Source organism: Lathyrus oleraceus, chromosome 5, assembly GCF_024323335.1.
Source record: "Lathyrus oleraceus cultivar Zhongwan6 chromosome 5, CAAS_Psat_ZW6_1.0, whole genome shotgun sequence".
NCBI classification, from domain to species: Eukaryota; Viridiplantae; Streptophyta; class Magnoliopsida; order Fabales; family Fabaceae; genus Lathyrus; species Lathyrus oleraceus.
Window position 1 is genome coordinate 644,414,883 of NC_066583.1, and position 22,567 is coordinate 644,437,449.

Sequence of the window (22,567 nt, forward strand, 5' to 3'; positions counted from 1 at the left end):
TTCAATATTGGGCCCATAGACATTTATCCTGTTATGCAGGATGGGCAAATTCCATCTAGGTCACTCATGTCCCTCAACATGCTTTGTGGAGTACCCATCAACTGTCTTTATGGTTATCCAGTTACGGACAATGTTGGATCAGCAATAAAGCACTCGACTCTACATCTAGGGTCCATAGTGGTTTCAGGTCGAAGAGTGGTATACACCATTATCACCATGAGAATAACTTATGACACTTTGCATAACTTTCTATATAGTATTCTCATAGCGGATCAATCCGGTATAAATATTACTCCTAATATTCATACCTATGTTTAAGACTTGATAACTCTTTATCCATGATCCATGAGATGTGATCATCAGTCTACAAATATAATAGTCTTAATGCTTTAATGTTATCCCACTTCACACTAAAGCTCGACTACAGATACTTTAAGAATATTGTCCTTATGTTTAATGTGTTCTCATGATTAAGTCACACTTAATGCATTAAACGGACTAGCTATTCTAGGGACTTTATTAAACAAACGTAATAAAGAAAAGCCTTTTATTATTCGATACAAGTACCAAAAGTATTGGCCTCTAGGGCTTACACCAACAATATTTATACTGGATTGACCCGCTATGAGAATACCATATAGAATGTTATGCAAAGTGTCATAAGTTATTCTCATGGTGATAGTGGTGTATACCACCCTTCGACCTGAAACCACTATGGACCCTAGATGTAGAGCCGAGTGCTTTATTGCTGATCAAACATTGTCTGTAACTGGATGACCATAAAGACAGTTGGTGGGTACTCCACGAAGCATGCTGAGGGACATGAGTGACCTAGATGGAATCTGCCCATCCTGCGTAACAGGATAAATGTCTACGGGCCCAATATTGAACTGGACAAGGATGACACGGTTTATGCCTTATGTTCAATATAGACATATGGGCAAAAGGGTAATTATACACATAAGTATTATCACAAAAGGATTTGTCAGATCACATGACATTTTCGTGTCTTGGGTAGCAGTGATGTGTTGCTAGATACAATTCACTGTTTATTATGTTAAATACGTGATTTAATATAATTGCTAATGTCACGAAAACCTACAGGGTCACACACAAAAGAACGGATTGATGAGAGATAGAGTAAATAAGGAACACCGTAAGGTACGATGCACTTAAGTAGAATACGAAATATGATAAGGTACCACACGCTTAAGTGATTTTGGCATATCATAATATATGGGCCACATACACTTAAGTGGGCTTTTTAGCTTGCAGCCCACATAAGTGGTTCTATAAATAGAACTCTTGTGTAGAAGTATTTGTGAAGTTGAAATTTCGTTTCTCTCTCTCTCTCTCTCACTCACTCAAAGCCTTCATTCGTAGCAGCTAGCACTGAGATCGAAGGAATCCATTTGTGTGGACTGAGTAGAGGCGTTGTCACCATTCAACGTTCGTGATTACTTCTTAGATTTGCATCAAAGGTTTCAATTGTCACAAGAGGTAACGATTCTATCACTGATCATGTGCATTCGTAAGGATCACTAAAGGAGATTTTTTTTAATTTTCGCTGTGTTTTGGATCACTATTCTCCTTTAATTAAGACAAACAAAAAATAATCAGATAGTAGAAATATGCCACTACACTCAACAAACCTGAAGACAATCAGAGCATAAAAAGATCTAGACACCACCATCATTCAAGAGACCCAGTATGGAAAATAACTAAACTGCTACAACTGCCAAAGATAATGAACCAACCCTTCAATCCAAGATGAGCACTGAATCATTGTCAAGAGAGACCGCAAACACGAAATAGCAACAAAAAAAAATAATGTTGAAAGAAACTACTGCTAACGAATTAGCCACCACTAATGTGGTAAAGAATAACCCATCAAAAATGGTCTGATGGTGACACAATCAAGATGACCGATCACACCACCATAAATATGAGGTTACATGAGGAAAGTTGGTTTCGATTTTAGGAGGAAGAAGATGACGCTTTTAGAGAGAAGACAATGCGGTTTTTTTATCTTCTTTCTATTTCCCTGATCATGTTGCATGAAGAGATTGAATAATTTGATTGAGTTATTATTGAGTAAGAAAAATATTAGACTGTGTGTTCATGTTGTTAGCCAATAAATGAGAACGTTAAAGGAAACTCCTAATTTTTTCATTCACTTAATTATTATCCTATTCAACAAGAGTGTATGATTAAATTTAGGAGAGATTATCTTTTGATTTGACACTCGGGTGATTGGTTCAGTTCATCTCTAAATGATTACTTAATAGATTAGAGATGAACTCTTTTACCTTCACTTATTGACGTTAGAACTTTATCATCTATCTGCAGTTATAACAAATCGAGTATTCACCCTGTTTCTGTAATAAGTTTTGATTTTTAATCTTTTGGTGCTCTTTTGTTGTTACCAAATCTGTTGATGGTAGATCTAGTTGTTTGAGTTTCGCTAATGAGATGGATTCTTAATAGCTTAAGTCGTTATCCGGTCAATAGTGTGTAATAGATTTTTGTTGTTTGCTGTGTTATCTACACTTGTTGTGTGTTATCTACATTTTTTTTTACTTTGTTAGTTTTCACCCCTATTTATTATATATTATACTTGCCATTTAAAAATATCCTATTCAAATTATATATTCAATTTATTCTAAGAATATTTTGTAAAAGGTCTAACCCACTCTAGTAGTAATAAATTATAACAAAAGTTAACTGAAATACTTTGATTTCAAAACAAAAAAATCCTATAAGAATATTGAAGTTGTATTTGAAAAATGAAAAATGAAAAATTTCATTTATTATATAATTGTATGATAAACTTATAAGTAAACTACTTTATACGCTAGGTAAGTTATTGAGCCATCCATCTGAATTTATGAAAGACGAATAAGTATATTCACTTTTATTGATGTCCTCTGCTTTCTTCATCCAATTAACACGATTCTTAGTATCAGCTCCTGGTCCCTTACAATTAATTTCTGCAAACGTGATGTCTTTTCTGCATAAAATCATAAACAACATTAATACAAAAACATTATTATTATTTTACTAGGAATTACTGACTTAAACTTACACATGACTTTCTTTATCCCAAGGGTCCCATCCTTTAGGCATTACTACGGATGAAAAATATGTGTCCCAATATATGACTCTCGAGTAAAAACCCCATGGCCTTCCAAGATTCACCTGACCATTTCCAACAATGGAACCTCCTTTAAAGACAAACCCTTCTTTTCCTTCTGGTGAGTTTCGCATTTGTGCTGTCACAAAACCAGGAGGTTTATTTTGCGCTTGTGTTGCATTCATCACACAATTCTACATAAAAAAATGAATTCATTTAGGTTAATATTATCTATATAGTAAAAAAAAATGAATTCATTTAGGTTAATATTATCTATATAGTAAAAAATGAAATGTATTATTACCTCGAAATAAGATTGTCCAGAACCACAAATAAAGTCGACTTCCCCTTGAATATAACAATTTTTAAAGTAAGAACGTCCAGAGGATAGAAGCAATGTATCTTGATAACCAATGAAACTAGAATCAAATATGGCTGATTTATCGCCATAAAAATTAGCTGCTACTGCTGGTCCATTAGGTCCAAACGTGTTCTACAAATCATACAAAGTTTCATTATAAACATGTCCAATGATCGGTATTCAAAGACTTCAATATTGTACTATATTACCTCAAATTTAATGTTAGTGACAAGGACATTAGGAGGACTTGAAATGAGTGTAGCACTCATGGATGTTCCAACATGATGAGATGAATCGTCATACCTAATGGTTGTGCCTCTGCTACCTCTACCTACTCCTTTTAAAACAATGCATGGCTTTCCCTGAGGTATATGAACTTTTTCCCTGCACAATATTATAATGTGAAAAAATAATAATAATCTATAACATTTCAGCTTATTTGTGTGTATAATATATAAAAAACTTACTTGTATATGCCACTACTTATATTAATCACAATCCATTTATCATTTTGATTCTTTATAGAATCAATGGCAGCTTGAATTGTTTGAAAATTTCCTTTACCTTGTTGGTTAACATAGATGGTGTTTGAAACCTGATTTCCACCACAATCCATGGATCTACCAAGATTTAAAAAACTAATAAACAATGCTAAATGAAACATTGATAAAATTAGCCTCTTCATTTTTTTATGACAATCGTATAGTGATTTCAAGTATAAATAATCTTTAAAATATTTGTTCATTCAAATATGAAATCTTCCTGATTAGTATGATACAGGATAGGTTTCCAAATATATTTAAATAAGGTTGACCAACCAATTTTTCTTATTGTAATTTGTAATTTAATTTAATCCATAAATATTTTTTCCTTTGATATACAAATCTTGTTTTAATTTAATAAATTAATGTGATTATTAATCTTGTTTTATTTATTTTAATGAATGAATTAAAAATCACTACATCTCATTGATTGGCATTTTGTAGTAATCCGTTAATTATATTTATAAATTATAAATAATGTTCTTGTAAGAATCTTAAATAAAAATATATACCCATCCTATTTTCTATGTCATTTGAGGAAAAACATTATTTCATTTAAATGTTATTAAATATCAATAAAGTACTCATTTTTAATTTCTATATTTAATACTTTTATTTTAAAAATATAGTTATCATTTTTTCCTACTATGCGCTTATTCATTAATATTGTGTTTTTTTACAAACATGTTTATTTGTTATATATGAGAACCATTAATTCTATAAGGATGAAAATGACTTAACCATGAAATCTTGAGATATTATTATCTTGAGTTTGTTATATAGTTATATTAAGTGAGGGTTATCCTAAAGAATATATATCTAATTGAAGAAACTTGAAAACCTATTTATAAATAGCAACAATTATACATAATTTTTAGATTTATTTTACTTTAAAAATAAGTCTCCTATGATGTTTAAAACAATTTTAATTTTCCAAGAGATTATCATTTATTACAAAGGATGAGACCAAAAAGACTCCTTTGAAATTATGTCAATAAATTTAAAATTATAAAATATTATGCGACAATAACATTTTTTCTATGAGTACTTTAAAGGAGTCTTGTAAAATTATGTTTGAAATACAAACATTTTAAACAACATTTTTAATAATTTACTTAAAATATTCTTCTTTCCTTTTGTATAAAATATTCTTCTTTCCTTTTTTTAACAATCAACAGAAAAAGAAATATTGATAGAAAAGTTCAACAGCATATCTAAAAAGCATTTTCATTTAAAAGGATGAGGAGACAACAAAAGACAAAATAGGTACTAAAATCAATAAAATGATAAATTTTTTATTTCCCTTAACTTTGCTAAAAATCCTTAAAATCCTTTATTTCTATAATGAGTTGATGAATACAAGAACTTCAAAATAAGAAATCTTCAAAAAATTATGTTTGAAATACTAACATTTTAAACAACATTTTTAAAGTTTCCTTAGAAAAATTATTATCCTTTTATATCGAATATTCGTCTTTCCTTTTCTATTATTGCAAATTTTTTTATAAAAGAAGATATTTTGATCTAGTAAAGTGTCAAAAATAAATACACAATAAAAAAAAAATGATGCACTCACAGTGTAAATTTATTTTACAATGTTAATCAATGCCGATCATACATGCCACCAATTAACATAAAAAGAAATATTAATCAGAAAATCAAACAATATATCTAAAAGTATTTTCATTTAAAAGGATTAAGAGAACAACATACGATAAAATAGATACTAAAATCAATAAAATGATAAAAATAAATATCCAATATGCCTTAAAAAGTTTTTTTATGAACAAATGGAAATATTTCAGTTAACTTTTGCTAAAATTCTTTAAAATCCTTGATTTCTACAATGAGGGTGTGCAACAAAAAAACAGATTATTTTAACTAAATTGATATATTAATTAATTCACTTTTTAAAACCCAATCTAAATATTAAAATATAAAAATGGGTATTCATTTTAATATTCAAATATAAATTAACATCTATAATAATAATTAATTTTCTAATTTTTAGAATTATTTTTTTTATAGAAGAAAAATAAATTTTAACCAAAAACTTGAAAACTTTTATATTTTTTTCTAAATAATTTTTTTAGAAATCTTTTTACTTTTAATTTTGAAAAATAATATTTTTTTAGTTTTGGAATAATTTTCTTATTTTTAGAAAAAAAATACCTTTTCAAAAAAAAAATTAGAAAACTTTTATAGGGAATTTGTTTTTTATTTTCGGAAAAATTAAATTTTCTAATTTTTAGAATACAAAAATATTTTTCTATGTTCGAAAAAAAATATTTTTGAAATAAAAAATAGTTTCAAAATTTTTTGTTGGTTCCTGGATTTTACAAATTAGACGGTTTGTTAGCTTATGGGGTAAAAGCTATCATTGGTTGGGGATAAGCCTGTTAAAATCTTAAGATGAGATTGTATTGTATTAAGGTTCGTGGACATAACCTTTAAAAGCTCAAAGTTTATAGTGAAACTCTAAAAAAGATCTCTTTGGGATAGATAAATCTCTACTGTAATCTTTCTAAACCTATTCTTTTGCTTTTTTCATTTTACTTTCATTGTTTAAATTCCGCTGCAATTACTCACCCAAAATATTAATATGATCTTAAATGAGAAAATATTAAAATTAATCACAAATTTCGAATACCACAATTCACCCCTTCCCCTATCATTGATAGTAAAAGTGCTTAAAGTCGCTTGTCCAACAAGTGATATAGAGTCTAACTCCTATTAAGAACTAATCGTCTCAGGAGGAAAATGACTTCAAACTACTCACTAAACCAACATAGATAAAGAAGAAGCAACCCTCCGACTCACTACAAATCATCAAGATGATGATGTAAACTCTCACTTTTACTATCAAGGTTTATTTCGCATTTGTAAGAAGATAACAAAAAAACTAGTAAATTAGAACAAATTATCTCCACCTCGAAAGACACTATCTCTTCCCTTGAATTGAAAAATAAAAATTTGTTAGAAGAAATAGAAAGTCTTAGAGAGAGACCTTATGATCTAACTCAAAATGCTTCCTTGTCTCATAAGACTTTAGACTAATCTATCAAGTGTGATCAATGTGACATTTTGAAAATTAAAATTGATGATCTTCAAATCTAAATGCAAAACACTAAAATGTTACTACCTCTGTATAAATCACTTTGAAAAAATATTTTGTACCACAATATAAGTCATTTTATATTATCAATGATTCATTAATGTTATTTTTTCTTTTATACCCTTAAATATTTATTATTTTCTCTCTTTTAATTATGTCAATTTGTCTTTTCAATATCATTAATGAAGGACAATTTTGTAAAACCCTTCATAATTTCTCTTTTTCACACCATAATTATTAGATTTCTTAATACGTGTGAAAAAGTAAAAAAACGACTTATAATAAAAAATGGAAGGAGTATTATTGTAATAAAGGCGACATATTGTCATGTATTGTTTTATCAAAAAGAGTCATGAGAGTAAAGAAGGACAACATCCTTCATACTTATATAAAGAACATTGTGAATGTAAAAATAGAAAGATGTCTACTCATAATATGTATTCTACAAACATCAAAGGATCCAAAAAGATATGGATACCAAAGGCAGAAAAGTCAAATTAGGATGCAGATGATGATACCGATAGTTGCTCTTCAGGTGAATAAATAAATATGTTATGTTATTTCTCTCCTACGAGGGAAGAAATTCATTTGCCTAAAAACAACAAGACAAAATCACTGGATCTTTGAATCTTGGTAGAAGTAGAGGTTGTTACTTTTACAGGTTTTTGGGAAACTTCCCTCTTATTACTACATCGGCGAAAATAATACACTTGCTATTTTTCCGATCAAGTTTTTGACGCCGTTGTCGGGGATTGCCAAATATAAGTTTAAAACTATCTCAATTGAAACTTTGTTGCTCTGCAACTAAAATTTATTTACCATATTTTGAATATTTTATTTCGATTATATCAACTAATCTGTGTCTAATATTTGTATGCGAGGTAAGACCTCAGCTAATTTTCCTTTTGACGCAAAAATCGAGAGAACCTTGCGGGCAAGATTCAGACAAACTTGATTAGCCAAATTGGAATCAGACGAAGAACAAATTTTCATCCATTCAAGCTCAGATTCAGGTTCCAATAGAGAGATCGAAACTATGGCTGATGTTCCATCGCCAGCAGAAAGACTGTTGGGAGACTACGGATGTGTAAATGCACAAACCGATAGATTAACTATTGTCAACCAACCAATGAACGTGGCTAATTTCCAGCTGCACCCGAGCACCATTAATCAACTTGAAAGGAAGCATTTTACGAGAAAAGTGAATGAAGATGCAAATAAGCATTTGCAGAGGTTTCTGACCATGAGCAACACTGTCATACGGTGAACTTACTTTGTGTGTTTTTGCTTTGGAAAGCAAATGTCGCGGATAGCAAGAGTCGCCACCGACTTTTCTTTTATCCAATAAGGAAAGGCGGAAAAGAACAGGAAAAACCTTGGTTAGATTTTGGGTTCGGGAGGTACATTATACAAAGGGAAGGTGTTAGCACCCTTTGTATCCATGGTTATCCATGGGCTCTTAATTGCTTGATCACTTATGTTTTTCTTGTCTGAAAAAAAGTGTTTGAGAACTGTTTAGAAAATGTTTTGAAAAGAGAGTTTAACTTTGTAATGATTCTTGTACGAATGTATACAAAGTATTTATCTCGTTTAATTTTGAAAGCTGTTTAGAAAAATATAACTTGGCAATGATTCTAGTACGAATGTATACCAAGTGGTGATTTTCTAAAAGACGTTTTGAAAAGTGGGAGGTGTGAAAAGTATTGTAAGTTGTGAGTCAGCATTTAAGAGTTATACCTAACCAAGGTCTTTATGGGTATTTCCTATCCTTATGAAGGTAAAACTGTCCTTACTATTGAGAAGTAAGTAGTCTTGTCCTTTTGGATTTAAGGGACATCGTAGGGTCATCGATTGGTCATTGAAGGCAACATTTGTAAGGATACCTTAGCATTCGAAGGGACGATCATCATTTAACCGTAGGCGACAACGACGGGTCATCGAGAGACAAAATCATATATTCGCAGGCAACATCCGAGGGATTATGATTTATCTTATAGGGACATGATGATTTAATCGAAGGGTCTTTGCTAAGTGTATCCCCACATTCGCGGGACATGACCATAATACCGTGAGGCAACAAAGAGAGGGCCAAGATCATATATTCAAAGGCAAAATTTGTAATCAGTTAGGTAATTAGGATGAATCTCCACAACATTTGTAATCAGTTAGGTAATTAGGATGAATCTCCACAAGGGTATCCCACAAATAAAGTGGAATACCTAGCAAGCTACCTTCTTCGGGAGTATGTGAGCCCTCACAAAATTCAGCAAACATGTCAGAATACCAAATGGGGGTGCAATCAAGAGTTGCACCAAGCAAAAGGAATCACGACAGTAATAGTGTCTAGTAAACAATGCATGGTTATAATGAAACATGTCAGATGAGCAAAGATCAGAACAGCAAAAAGCAGCGACTGTCATGTTCGCTGCTGCCTCGCCTAGCGACGGCTTAGCGAACCCTCGCTACATGTTCGCTTAGCGATGTGCTAGCGAACGGCTGCGGGTTTTGAGTTTAAGAACAGTACGATTTTAGCAAGCTCCAAACCCTATGGCATCCATTACAGAAATTACATGGTTAAACATTCAAAACATCCATGCATACTTAAATCCACATGCAAAACTTGAGATATATTTATAAATTCAATCATAATGTCACATGTAAATTGGGAGCATAAAGCGGTAACGGCAGTGCAAACCTGTTTGCAATTGAATTGCAACGTTGGATTGGCAGATCACTCTTAGGGTTGGTGTTGGATTGAGTTGGGCGGAGGTAACCTTTGTGCAGATGAGTTTCCTTCGGGGTTTCCTTCAGGGTTGCTCTGAATTCTCTTGGTTAGCCTCCAGGGTTCGCTCGGTTGCTTCTGTTAGGGTTTCCTTGCTAGGGTTTCTGTCCGTCTCCTTCTGTCTCCCTTCGATCTCCCTTTTTCTGAATGAGGTCTTGGTATTTATAATAGTTTTTGTGACCTAATGGGCTCAGAATGAAGCCCAAAATTTCTGGTATTCGCAAGCTTCGCTAGGCGAGTGGTGCAGCGAGGAGTTCGCTAGGCGAAGGATTTTGCTCGCCTAGCGAGCAAGCCAGTTTAAGTCATATTCTGGATTTGGCCACCTGTGTGCTGGGTCTTTGTTCCTTTAAGATCAATGTCTTGACAAATGAGTTGGAGTGCCTTGAAAAATGTCTTGCAAGATTAACGGGCAAATTTTGGGGTATGACAGCTACCCCTGTTCAATATTCTTAAACCGAGAGAGTTAGAATGGTATGTACGCCATTCGTGGTCTGGAGGTGGAAGATTATTGAACACTTAGAATGCCCCAAAAATTTGCACTTGTTAATTAGTCTTGATGGAGATGGGCTTAAAGATGCCATCCAGGAAGTTTGATGATGAGAGCTTTAGAGTGCGTCGTACACTGCTGGGGATAAAGGATCAGAATGGACCATTCGCTAGCTCGTATCTGAATAGCAAAATGAGTTATCCATTAGGCGGGTGACTTCACTGGGGATGAAAGATCAGAATGGATCGTACGCTAGATCGTATCTGAGTTGCAGAATGAGCCGTCCATTAGGCTGTATCTGAGGAAATGAGGATCAGAATGGATCGTACGCTAGATCGTATCTGAGGAATGAAGATCAGAATGGATCGTACGTTAGATCGTATCTGAGTTGCAGAATGAGCCGTCCGTTAGGCTGTATCTGGAGAAATAAAGGTCAGAATGGATCGTACGCTAGATCGTATCTGAGTTGCAGAATGAGCCGTACGTTAGGCTGTATCTGGAGAAATAAAGGTCAGAATGGATCGTACGCTAGATCATATCTGAGTTGCAGAATGAGCCATCCGTTAGGCTGTATCTGACGAAGTAGGAATCAGAATGGATCGTATGTTAGATCGTATCTGAGTTGCAGAATGAGCCGTACGTTAGGCTGTATCTGAAAAAGAAAGTAGTCGTACGCTAGACTACACCCCGGAATGTACCGTACGCTAGGTAGTATCCGAGGAATGAAGATCAGAATGGATCGTACGTTAGATCGTATCTGAGTTGCAGAATGAGCCGTACGTTAGGCTGTATCTGACGAAAAGTAGTCGTACGCTAGACTACACCTCGGAATGTACCGTACGCTAGGTAGTATCTGAGGAATGAAGATCCAAATGGGTTGTACGCTAGACCGTATTGAAATAGTTGAAGGAATCATATGTTGGGCTGAATCAGAATGAACCGTACGTTAGGCTATATCTGATAATATTTGTATATGTTGTATTTGCAATAAATGTCTGGGGTGGGCTTAAAGATGCCACCATCAGGAGGATGTCAGAATGCTTATCAGGGTGAACATTCATAAGGATTATATCTGAAAGATGTATTTGAATCTTAAATGTAATCGATAAAGATGTCCGTCTGAATGGATCTTTATTTTGACTGTATCAGGAGGATAATTAACCTGAAAAATAAAGTTAGCTTCATGCCATGTCATGATGCATGAGATGTTTTGTGCTTTTGAAAATAAATGCAAACATTGTATGCATGTATGTGATGTGAAATGATGCATGAAATGAATTATGCGTCTGAAAATTTTACCGGGGGAAAATAAATCCCCATATCCTGGTTGGAGATATTTGTATTGATGACCCTTTCTTAGCTGGGGATACTTGATTGTCTGATGGTAGAAACATTCAACAGAGCCTGGCTGGGGATGGAAGAGATGACCAGTCTGTCTAGTAATGCCAATTTCTTCTAGGGAATAACTGGTTTTGCTGGGGAAAGGATTTGTAACCGGATTCATAGGAACACATGGTTAGACCTTATCCACGATCCTAAAGTCTTTTAGTAACTGTTATTGCTATTTTATGCATGTATTTTTGGTAAACATCAGTCATATTCAAATGCACATATTAATTCAAACTAAATCAATGGACGTTTATGCAAACAAAACAGAGAGAGTAAAACAAAAGCATCTTTTTGGAAATAAAATTATATTGATTTTGAAAGAGGGCCTATAAACAAGCAATTTGAGTACAAGGAGACAGAAATCCTAGTAAGAGGAAATTGTCAAGAAAACAAAGAGAAAGCTATGCAGAAAAAGTCCCATCGATTTTAATTCCACTACTGTCATTATGTCTTCAAGCCTCTCCTCTCCTGCTGTCGGATAAAAGTGATTGGCTTGTTCAGTCCCTTTGCCTTAGGTGAAGCTGACTGAGAACGGGACATAGTCATACGCTTTAATCCCTAATTTTTGCCTGGACCGCCTTTTCAGGTTTTCAGTCCACCAGGATACCCTTTTTTGCCCAAGCCTCCTTTTCAGGTTTTCGACTTGCCGGGTGTACATTTTTATATGTTTATCCCTAATTTTTGCCCGAACCCTTTTGGTTCGCCGGGATGCCCTTACTTTTGCCTAGGTACGTCGACCTAGCGGGTCTCTTTTATGCGTAGTATTTTTTAACTATGTCTGCGTTCACGGGATGTAGGAAGTCTTCGCCATCCATTGTAGCAACTATCATGGCTCCACCAGAGAATACCTTCTTAACTACAAATGACCCTTCGTATGTGGGAGTCCATTTGCCTCTGGGATCACCTTGTGGTAGAATGATACGCTTGATCACCAAGTCGCCAATTTGATACACCTGTCTCTTGACCTTTTTGTTAAATGCCTGGGTCATGCGCTTTTGATATATCTGCCCATGACAAACAGCCGCAAGTCTCTTTTCATCAATCAAATTTATCTGATCGAGTCGAGTCTGAACCCATTCATTCTCGTCTAAACCCGCCTCTTTCATGATTCTTAGAGAGGGAATCTGAACTTCTACTGGTAAGACGACTTCCATTCCGTAGACTAAAGAGAAAGGTGTTGCCCCTGTCGAAGTGCGCACTGAAGTGCGATAACCATGAAGAGCAAATGGTAACATCTCATGCTAGTCTTTGTATGTTACTGTCATCTTTTGTATAATCTTCTTAATATTCTTATTAGCAGCCTCCACGGCGCCGTTCATCTTTGGCCGGTACGGAGAAGAGTTATGGTGTTTTATTTTGAACTGCGTGCAGAGTTCAGTAATCATCTTGTTGTTCAAATTAGTACCATTATCAGTGATAACCCTTTCGGGGATGCCATACCAACAAATGAGACTATTCTTGATGAACCGTGCCACCACATTCTTGGTGACAGAAGCAAATGAGGCTGCCTCTACCCACTTTGTAAAATAATCAATAGCAACAAGAATGAAACGATGTCCATTAGAAGCATTAGGTTTAATCTCTCCAATCATATCAATGCCCCACATTGGAAAGGGCCAAGGGGCCGTCAACACGTTTAATGGAGCAGGAGGTACATGTACTTTGTCCGCATAGACCTGACACTTGTGGCAAGTTCTGGAGTGACGGTGGCAATCAGCTTCCATGGTAGACCAATAATACCCTGATCTCAGAATCTTCTTGGCCATCGTATGTCCACTAGAATGAGTCCCAAAAATACCGTCGTGTATGTCCTCCATAATCTTTTCTACTTCCCTTTTATCCACATAGCGAAGCAAAGTCGAATCATGATTACGTTTGTATAATACTCCATTACTCAAAAAGAATTTAGCGGAGAACTTCCTCAGAAATTTTCTGTCGTTGATGGATGCCCCTTCAGGGTATTCCTGAGTTTCTAAATATCTTTTTACTTCGTGGAACCAAGGTTTCTCTTCTACTTCATCAGCATTAAGTTCATAACAATATGCTGGTTCATCTAATCGTTCAATGGTGATCATGGGAGCTTCATCATCCCATCTGACCCTGAACATAGATGACATGGTAGCCAATGCGTTTGCCAACTGATTCTCTTCTCGTGGAATATGTTCGAATGTAATCTCTTCAAAGCATGGGATTAATGTCAACACCCGCTCTCGATAAGGGATGAGATTCGGATGTTTAGTGTCCCATTCTCCTTTGATCTGACTGATTACTAATGCTGAGTCTCCGTACACACTCAAAAACTTGATTCTTAGGTCTATAGCAGCTCTGACTCCCAAAATACATGCTTCATACTCAGCCATATTATTGGTACAATCAAAACATAGTCTAGCAGTGAAAGGCGTATGGCAACCCTTGGGGGAAATGATTACAACACCAACACCATTGCCCAATGCATTAGAAGATCCATCAAAAACCATAGTCCATCGGGATCCCAGTTCGGGTCCTCCATCCGGTCCAGGTTCTTCATAATCAGTAACAAGCATGACATCCTCATCTGGGAACTCAAAATTCATAGATTGGTAATCATCAACTGCTTGATGAGCCAAATGATCGGCTAACACGCTTCCTTTGATTGCTTTTTGAGTAGTGTAGTGGATATCATACTCTGTTAAAATCATCTGCCATCTTGCTATTCTTCTGGAGAGAGCAGGTTTCTCAAATATATATTTGATAGGATCCATCTTAGAAATCAATAAAGTGGTATGATTCAACATATACTGTCTTAGTCGGCGAGCAACCCAAGCCAAAGCACAACAAGTTTTCTCGAGCAATGAGTATCTTGTTTCACAGTCGGTAAACTTTTTGCTAAGGTAATATATGGCATGCTCTTTTCGACCAGACTCGTCATGTTGCCCCAACACACACCCCATTGAATTTTCTAACACGGTTAAATACATGATTAGAGGTCTTCCTTCAACTGGTGGCATCAGAATTGGAGGTTCTTGGAGATACTTCTTGATTTTATCAAAAGCTTCTTGACATTCATCATTCCATATCATCTCTTGATTTTTCCTCAGTAATTTGAAGATGGGTTTGCAGGTAGCAGTCAAATGGGAGATAAATCGGGCAATGTAATTCAAGCGTCCCAAGAAACCTCTGACTTCTTTATCTGTACGGGGAACTGGCATTTCTTGAATAGCTCTCACCTTAGCCGGGTCAACCTCAATTCCTTTACCACTGACAATAAAGCCCAAGAGTTTACCGGATCTTACTCCAAAGGTGCATTTGTTCGGGTTCAATCTCAACTTGTACCTCTTCAACCTCTCAAACAGTTTGTATAAATGATTGAGATGTTCTTCTTCAGTATGAGATCTGGCTATCATGTCATCCACATATACCTCTATTTCATGATGGATCATATCATGGAACAAAGCCACCATAGCACGCTGGTACGTTGCCCCTGCATTCTTTAAACCGAATGGCATTACTTTGTAACAGAAAGTGCCCCATTGCGTCACAAACGTAGTTTTCTCCATGTCCTCAGGCGCCATCTTAATCTGGTTATAACCTGAGAATCCATCCATGAATGAGAACACCTTGTGTTGAGCGGTGTTATCTACCAGAACATCAATGTACGGAAGTGGAAAGTCGTCTTTGGGACTCGCTTTATTCAAATCTCTGTAATCTACACACATTCGCACCTTACCATCCTTCTTTGGCACTGGTACCACATTAGCAACCCATTGAGGATAAGAAGTAACAGCCAGAAAACCTGCATCAAATTGTTTCATAACCTCGGCTTTGATTTTCTCAGACATTTCAGGACGCATGCGACGAACCTTTTGCTTAACAGGACGACAATCTTCCTTCATTGGCAAACGATGCACTACTATATCAGTATCCAGTCCTGGCATGTCTTCATAAGACCAAGCAAAAATCTCTATATAGTCATGTAACATCTGAATCAATCTTTATTTGACACTGTTTTCCAAGCCTGCTCCTATTTTAACTTCTTTCTTGTCTACTTCGGTACCCAGATTTACAGTTTCAATTGACTCCTCATGCGGCTGTATAGTCTTTTCTTCTTGCAGTAATAGTCTGACAAGCTCTCCAGGTACTTCACAATCTTCCTCACTTCCATCCTCGGCTTGGTAGATCGGATTTTCAAAGTCATAATGAACAGTAGCAGAATTATTATCGACAGGATCCAGAGTGGGTATGGATCTGCAATTTGTTACGTGAGTGTGTGTAAGAAAACATAACTTGTTTGAAAGATGACAGGAAAGATAAAGAGCGCAATATTTGAATGCAAAAAGTCCATTGATTTATTGAATGTGGATATGCTTATGAAAATGACAAAACCCTTAACAAATTAGCTATTGTGCCCCGGGCATAGACACAATGCTTTAAGAAGTTCGATTGTAAAAAATTAAAAATTTGCAACACTAAAATAGGCAATAACAATTACTCCTGACTAAAGGAAATCGAGATAGTGTCTTCAGCCTTCCAATTATTGAGTCTGTTACCAATTGTTGGGAAAATCTAGCTATCCAGGTCGCAATCGCTATCAGCATCTTCTACAGCATTAATCTGATTCTTGACCATCTTCTCAGAGCTAAATCCCAGGCCGAATCTATCAGACTTGTATGGCACATCGATCAGTTGACCCCAGCCAGTACGACCACCATCTTCAACCACGGTTTGAGCGTCCTTAAGAGAAATCATAGCAGGAGGAGCACGAATAACCTTGGGCACACAGGAAGTTGGCTTAAGGACAAGACTAGTCGGAGGAACTACTTCAAATGACTGAGAATGAGTCTCAAAGAATTCACCACCCATCTTGACGTATCTGAAGGTATGCACACTACCGACAATATACTCTTCTTCCCCACACACAGTGACGATCTTACCCTCTATTGGATACCTCAGCTTTTGATGGAGAGACGAAGCTTCAACACTTGCCCCATGAATCCAAGGGCGTCCCAGCAAGCAGGAATAGGCAGGACGAATGTTCATTACGTGAAAGATAGTGTTGAAGACTTGAGGTCCTATCTTGATAGGGAGAACCACTTCACCATGGACAGCGCTCTTCGCACCATCATAAGCACGCACCACAACGTCACTAGGTTTCAATTCAATGCTTTTACAGTCAAGCTTATCGAGTACAACTTTCGGTAGCACATTCAAAGAAGAGCCATTATCGATCAACACATGAGCCAAGGTGATCCCCTTACACTCAACGGAGATGTGCAGAGCTTTGTTACGATTCTTTCCTGCTGGTGTCAGGTCAGCATCGGAAAAACCTAGGCCATTGTCAACAGTCAGGTTAGCAACATAGTTTTCGAACTGATCGACAGATGTCTCCTGAGGTACATGAGCGGTCTTCAAGAATTTTATCAATGCATTGGCATGAGATTCAGAAGATAACAACAAGGATAACATCGAGATCTTAGATGGAGTATGCCCCAACTGTTCTACCACATCAAAATCACTCTTGCGGATGATTTTCAGCATTTCTTCCATTTCCTGTTTGGCAACATCTTCGGTAATAACTTCGACTGGTGTCCTTGACTGAGAAGTATTGACTGGTTCCTTTCCTCGAGTTTCAGGGGCGGGAGGTGAGATTTCTGGAGAGAAGATCCTTCCACTCCGAGTAATTTTACTAGTCCCAACAATGTCAACGTCATTAGGATTAGTAGAATTATCATCTTGCTTCACGCCATGGATGTAAACATCACCTCCATAATTCCACGGAATAGCTTTGCTTGAGGAATACGGTATTGGGCCAGGTGTAGTAATGATTAGGGGAGTTACCTTGGGCTCAGCAATAATCTTCACAGGCGCCCTAGTAGCGGTAATCTTTACTGGAACTTTGGATCTGGCAACAACATATATTTCTTCAATAGGGTTTTCCACCTTAGGAACCTTTTCGAAGAGAATTGTACGATCATCCATCAGCCTTTGAATACCATTTCTCAACTTCAAGCAATCATTGGGTCGGAGTATACAGAGATCGCAATTTTCAGCACAACCTGGAAGTAAACCAGCTTGCAATAAATTCTTCTTGATGGTCAGGAGAGGAGATGCTAAGTCAGCTACATTAGAAATGTGAGAATTGTCTTCCACAGCATTAACAGTCTTGTCATGATTAGGCATAGGAGCAGTGATGACGTTAGGAGTCTCCGGAGGATCAAATTCAATTTCTCCAGCGTCGATCATATCCTGAATCTTATTCTTTAACAACCAGCAATCGTTTGTATCATGCCCGGGGCTATCGGAGTGATATGCACACCTGGCATTGGGATTATAACGAGGAGAAGTAGTATTGACATTTGCAGGAGGGCCTCTGAGGGTAATTAGATTTGCCTTTAGCATACCCTGCAGTGCTTGTGCTAAAGTCATATTGATCTTGGTAAACTGCCTTCTTGGTCTGTCTTGTCTGTGCTGGAAGTTTTGAGATGGCGGTGCTGCAATCGTAACTGCTCCAATGGTATGGTCACGATTTTTCTTGTTATGACCCCTTTCACCGTATACAGCATTTGATTCATTCTTTCCTTGATAGGACTTTTTGGTGTTTGCAGAGGTAGCCGCCTGTATCTTTCCACTTCGAATGCCGCTTTCAACACGTTCACCCGTCAATATAAGTTCAGTGAAACCCGATGAGGAACTTCCCAATAGATGGCTGTAGAATGGGCCAGTCAGTGTACCCATGAACATGTCCACTAATTCTCGATCAGTCATAGGGGGTTTGACCCTGCCAGCCAAGTCTCTCCATTTTTGAGCATATTCTTTGAAGCTTTCTTTAGAGCCCATAGTCATATTCTGCAACTGTAGCCGAGTAGGTGCCAATTCAGAATTATACTGGTAGTGCTTGTAAAAAGCTGTCGCTAGATCAGTCCAGGTGCGGATGTTAGAGCTCTCAAGCTGATAGTACCACTCTAACTGTGTGCCAGACAGACTCTCTTGGAAGAAATGGATCCATAGCTTCCTATCAGTGGTATACGGCTGAATCTTTCTCACATAAGCTCTCAGATGCATCTGAGGACAAGACGCACCATCATACTTAGTGAAAGCAGGGACCTTGAATTTGCGCGGAATGACCACATCAGAGACCAGACCTAAGCCTTCGAAATCCAGACCGGGCACCTTCTGACCCTCCATGGCTAGCATGCGTTCTTCCAGCAACTTATATTTATCATCTTTTGGAGAGTACTGTTCATTTTCATAATCTTCATCGCCATCCTCAGGGCTGAAGGGATCAACATTTTCCTCTTCCGAATTGTCATACCCCAAAATTTGCCCGTTAATATTACAAGGCATTTTTAAGGCACCCCAACTTATTTTTCAAGGCATTGATCTCAAAAGAACAAAGGCCCAGCACACAGATGGCCAAATCCAGAAAATGGCCCAAACTGGCTTGCTCGCTAGGCGAGCAAATCCTTCGCCTAGCGAACCCCTCGCTATACCGCTCGCCTAGCGAAGCTTGCGGATATCAGAAAATTTTGGGCTTCATTCTGAGCCCATTAGGTCACAAAAAGAGCATTATAAATAGCAGAGCTTCATTCAGGAAAGGGGGAACGAAAACGAAACGAGGACGGGAGATAGAGAGAAGGCACTGCAAACCCTGGAGGCTAACCCAGAGAATTCAGAGCAACCCTAAAGGAAACCCTGAAGGAAACTCATTTGCATCAAGGTCACCTCCGCCCAACTCAATCCGACTTGCCAATTCAAGGTTGCAATTCGATTGCAAACAGGTTTGCATTACTATTACCGCTTTATGTTCTTAATTTGCATGTGATATTATAATTGAATTCATAAACATATTTGAGGTTTTGCATGTGAATTTAAGTGTGCCTGAATATTGTGAATGCTGAACCATGTAATTTATGTATTGGATGCCATAAGGCGTGCAGCAGGTTGAGGTCGTATTGTTCTGAAATTCAAAACCCGCAGCCGCTCGCTAGCACATCGCTAAGCGAGCATGTAGCGCGTATTCGCTAGGCCTTCGCTAGGCGAGGCAGAGGCGAACGTGACAGTCGCTAATATTTTGGTTGTTCTGTTCTATGCTTATCTGATCTGTTCTATGTTAACCATGCGTCATTTTGCCTGACATTCTTACTGCTGTGTTTCTTTTTGCGGTATAATCCTCGATTGCACCCTGATTTGGTATCCTGACCTGTGTGCTGAATGTTGTAAAGGTTCACATATTCCCAGGAACAAGTAGCTTGCTAGGTATTCCACTTTATTTGTGGGATACCCTTGTGGAGATTCATCCTAAATTACCTAATTGATTTTAATGTGGAGATTCATCCTAAATTATTTAATCGATTTTAATGTGGACCGAATTACTTAAGTGATTACAACTACCTAATTGATTGTAAAATATTGCCTTTGATTTTGTGATCTTGGACCTCTCTTTGTTGCCCTACGATATTACGGTATTATGGTCATGTCCCGCGAATGTGGGGATACACTTAGCAAAGGCCCTTCGGTTAAATCATCATAGTCCCTCGAATGTTGCCTCTGTCCTTCGATGACCCTTCGGTATAGCCTACGGTTAAATGATGATCGTCCCTTCGAACACTAAAGCATCCCTACAACTGTTGCCTTCAATGACCAATCGATGACCCTACGATGACCCTTTTACATCCAAAGGATGAAACTACTTACTTCTCAATAGTAAGGACAGTTTTACCCTCATAAGGATAGGAAATGCCCATAAAGACCTTGGGTAGGTATAACTCTTAATTGCTTACTCACAACCTAAAATACTTTTCACACCTCACACCTTTCAAAACATCTTTTAGAAAATCACCACTTGGTATACATTCGTACTAGAATCATTGCCGGGTTATATTTTTCTAAATGACTTTCAAAACTAACGAGATAACCACTTTGTATATATTCATACAAGAATCATTGCAAAGTTAAATTCTCCTTTTCAAAACATTTTCTAACATTTCTCAAACACTTTTTTCAAACAAGAAAAACATAAGTGATTAAGCAATTAAGAGCCCATGGATGACCATGGATACAAAGGGTGCTAACACCTTCCCTTTGTATAATGTACCTCCCGAACCCAAAATCTAAATTAAGGTCTTTCCTGTTCTTTTCCGCCTTTCCTTATCGGATAAAAGAAAAGTCGGTGGCGACTCTTGCTAACCGCGACATTTGCTTTCCAAAGCAAAACACATAAAGTCAGTTCACCGTATGACAGAACTGGCGACTCCACTGGGGACATAATTACAAAGAGAGGTCACCTTAAAAAAATCATTTATGTTGTCAAGTTGTTCCTTCTTTTAAGGGTATTTTCGAGCGAAAGATCCTACACCCGGATTTAGTGTACCTTAGGTAAGTAGCAATAGATCATCGCGACTATCCGGCGTATACTGGAATGGTTAAAATGATGGCTACGGTTAGTGTGACACTTTGGATGTCCTGATGTTCCTCATGTTTACTTGAGAAAAAATTTGGCATTCGCGTGGTGTCATCAAAGCATTAACCAGACCTTTAGAACCCTAATTGACTCATCCTAGCCATTAGAAAGTAGTGAGATAACTGGCTTCGGTTCCGACTGGGGTTGGTTGATACTCGATACTACACTCTTTGAGATTGGAATTTAGGGAAGCTTTGGTCAACCACTTGGTGTTGCACTGAAGTGGACTTAAAGAAAGGTCAATGATTTGAGATCCTTCTAGAACCCGGTTACTATTCTAGGACAGGTTGAACCAACCAAACTTCAGTGGGGAGGGTACTTACCTATGGAACTCATGCAAGCCTTAAAACCTAGGAATGATTGTTGTGTGACTTGCTTGTGCTTGCTATTTATATAACATCATAACATCATAACATCATAACATCATGGCATTGTACTAACCATTTCAAGGACTTAGGGATTTAGCTTTGCTCTGTTAAACAGGTTATGGCTTCCAGGAAGACCATCCGGATCAATCTTGTAACGATCTCTCCTCAACTCAAGGATTTAGTGTCAGAACTTCCCGATCATGCTCAGTTCATCAAGAAACATGGTTCTCTCCTCAATTTGGTTACCACCGGTTTCAAGGAAGATATGATGAGAGTTTTATTCCGGTTCTTCGACCCTAAACATCATTGCTTCACCTTCCCGGATTATCAGTTGGTACCCACATTAGAAGAATTCTCCAGGCTGCTTGGGATACCTATCCTTGATCAAATACCTTTCAGTGGTTTAGAAAAGATTCCAAAGTCTGAAGAAGTTGCCGTGGCTTTACACTTGACAAAATCCGACATTGAAACTAATTGGGTAACAAGAAGTGGAGTTAAGGGTTTACTTGCCAAATTTCTGATAAATAAGGCCCGAGAATTCCTAAAAGTTATGGATGTCCATGCTTTCGAGGATGTCCTAGCATTACTAATCTATGGTTTGGTGTTATTCCCTAATCCAGACCAATTCATAGACACAAATGCTATTAAGATATTCCTCACTCATAACCCTGTGCCTACCTTGCTTGGAGACATTTTGCATTCCCTTCACACTCGTACTATGAAAAGGCAAGGGACTCTTATGTGATGCGTACCTTTGTTGTCTAGGTGGTTTATTTCGCACCTTCCTCAATCAGTCTTGAAGAATGATCAAAATTTGAAGTGGTCTCAGAGGATAATGTCGCTCTCCCATTCAGACATCCGTTGGTGTCCTCATCTCAAAGAAACTGTTATCATCATTGACCGTTGTGGAGAATTCTCTAACGTACCACTCCTGGGGATAAGAGGGGGTATTAC

The 22,567-nt window shown here is 37.1% G+C and overlaps 1 pseudogene; it reads right to left on the reverse strand.

Moving 5' to 3' along the window:
• Nucleotides 1–2,833: 2,833 nt before the first annotated feature.
• LOC127082651 (putative pectinesterase 10) overlaps nucleotides 2,834–22,567 on the reverse strand; it is an 82,806-nt pseudogene continuing 63,072 nt past the window's right edge.